Source organism: Eriocheir sinensis, chromosome 31 (assembly GCF_024679095.1).
Source record: "Eriocheir sinensis breed Jianghai 21 chromosome 31, ASM2467909v1, whole genome shotgun sequence".
NCBI lineage: Eukaryota > Metazoa > Arthropoda > Malacostraca > Decapoda > Varunidae > Eriocheir > Eriocheir sinensis.
The window spans coordinates 17,457,370-17,459,851 of NC_066539.1; positions in this window are offsets into that span (position 1 = coordinate 17,457,370).

Genomic DNA, 2,482 nt, shown 5'->3' on the forward strand with positions numbered 1-2,482 from the left:
GCAGACAAAAACAGCGACGTGACAGGGGAGGAATAAAGCTGATGGCAAAAATAGAAGACAAAATTACAAGAAGGAAAATACAACAAAAACAAAACCACACGTAAATATATACCAACACGATGATAAACTGATTAGAAAAATAGAAATAAATGTAGTGGCTCTAATGATGCTAGCAGAAGTAGTAGTAGTAGTAGTAGTAGTAGTAGTAGTAACATCAACAGCCGCAAAATTAGTTCGGTATTCCTCCGGCAGTGCGCCTATCAATTACCATCGTGACTGACAGACTAATTTCACTGTCTGCCCCATTCACGACATTTTGCGTTCAGGGAGACGCCGAATAGAAGAGAGTAAATACCTGAATTCCTATGCCTCAGAGAGAGAGAGAGAGAGAGAGAGAGAGAGAGAGAGAGAGAGAGAGAGAGAGAGAGAGAGAGAGAGAGAGAGAGAGAGAGAGAGAGAGAGAGAGTTATTCCTATCAATCATAATTATCTTTCATTATGGGCACCGTTATAGTCATCTTTAACGTAATCTTATTCAGCATCATAATCATCATCATCACCATCAGCATTATCACCACCATTATTACCACCACCATCAGCATCAGCACCACCATCATCATCTTCACCACCATCATCACCACCACACATATCATCATCGTCATCATCATCACAAGAACCAATATAGTCATCATCATCATCATCGCCAATATCAGTTTCATTACACAGCCTCACATTCCGCCTTAATTGGGCATCCTTTTTGCGCGACCCAGCAGGGGAAGCGAAGGGGGCGCAGGGCCATCAGCGCCGCCCCTTCCCCATCAGCGCCTTCTGCAGCAGCTCGGTTATTTGGAGGGAGAGAAATGTTGAAGGGAAAATTACTTAGCGCAGGACGTAAAGTGATGAAGGGACGCGGAGAATGGAGAATGGGGAACAGGAGAAAATAGAGGAAGGGGACAATGGGATATAAGGACGAAAAGGACAAAAAAAACTCAGGGAACATAGTAGCAGCTCCCCTTGTTACTATTTTCTTTAGAGTCATATAGGCGATTCTAGGGATATTTTTAGTTATGCTATTAATAATAAGCAAGAATATTCAATTAAGTGAGATGCCCCTCCTCTGCCACCCCACAGAACCCAACTCTATCCTTTGCAAATAATATATCAGAATCTCTTTAAACAATAGATGGAAGGAAAGTTTTGAGTATACACTTATCATAATTATGTTAACTGATAAGTACAAACTTGTCATGGTAAACTGATTATAATTATTTTATAAGAATGTCAAAAGAATACTTGTCATAATAACTTAATTACCGTACTTTTAATTACGCCAATTGTCATATCCTCTGGAAATATAGATTTATATTTGTGAAATAAAGGCAGGAAAAAATACGCACTGTACAGTATCATGTTAAGAGAGTAAAATATTTATTCATTCACTTTGAGTCATTAAGTCTAATTCACTTATGTGGGAGAAATATTGGTAAATAGATACGCATTGGAAGCTAAATAGATAAATACATAGAAAAATAGAGAAAAAAAAGCAAAATATCCCGGATGCGTGTGTCCTTGCGTGCGTGCCAGCCTGCCTGCATGCGTATATGTGTGTGGGGGGAGGGAGGGGTGAATATATGTATGTATGTATGTATGTCTGTGTGTGTGTGTGTGTGTGTGTGTGTACCATGTTTCTCCTCATATACACATCTGTCTGCAGCGCCCTTTTAACATTCCATTCGTTGTTGCTGTTGTTGTTTTTTTATTTATTTATTTGTCGCTATTTTTTATTTAGTTTTATTGTCGTGTCCTCCTCTCATCTTGTTTGAACTCTGTAGCCCGCCTCTGCTCCCCCTAGTGGACTGTCTGTTTGTCTGTCTGGCGTTTTTGTGTGTCACTGCTCGGTCTGCCTTTGCTTCCTCCGCTCTCTGTTGCAATATCTGTGTGTTTTTTTCCGTACTCTCTTTCTCCCGGCTTACCTACTGTCTTTTATTTTTTTCTAGTTTTCTTTTATCGCTTCCCTTTCCCTTCCCTTGTTTTCTCTTTGCCACATGCTTTCTCTCTCTCTCTCTCTCTCTCTCTCTCTCTCTCTCTCTCTCTCTCTCTCTCTCTCTCTCTCTCGCCGTCATCATCTTTTTACTTTTTACACCATTCCCCTTTAACAGTCTCACCATGCCAGATTCCTTCGCACCATTCCCCCTTTATTGGTAACTCTTTATTTTCCTTTGCCAGTCTTCACCTTCATCCCTCTTCCGTCCCTCAGACACCTGACACTCTTTTTCTTCTTGTCTCTTGCCTGTCTTTCGTTCACCCCCATCACAACACAACATTGCTCCACCCAACTCGTCATTCTTCTTTTTTTTTTATTTATCCCTCTTAGCTTTCTCTCTTTTCATTCGTTCGTTTTCCACCACTTCGCTGTCTCGTCCTAATCCTTTGCAGTGTAACAGGCAGGCTTCCGGGATCGTTGACACACACACAAACACACA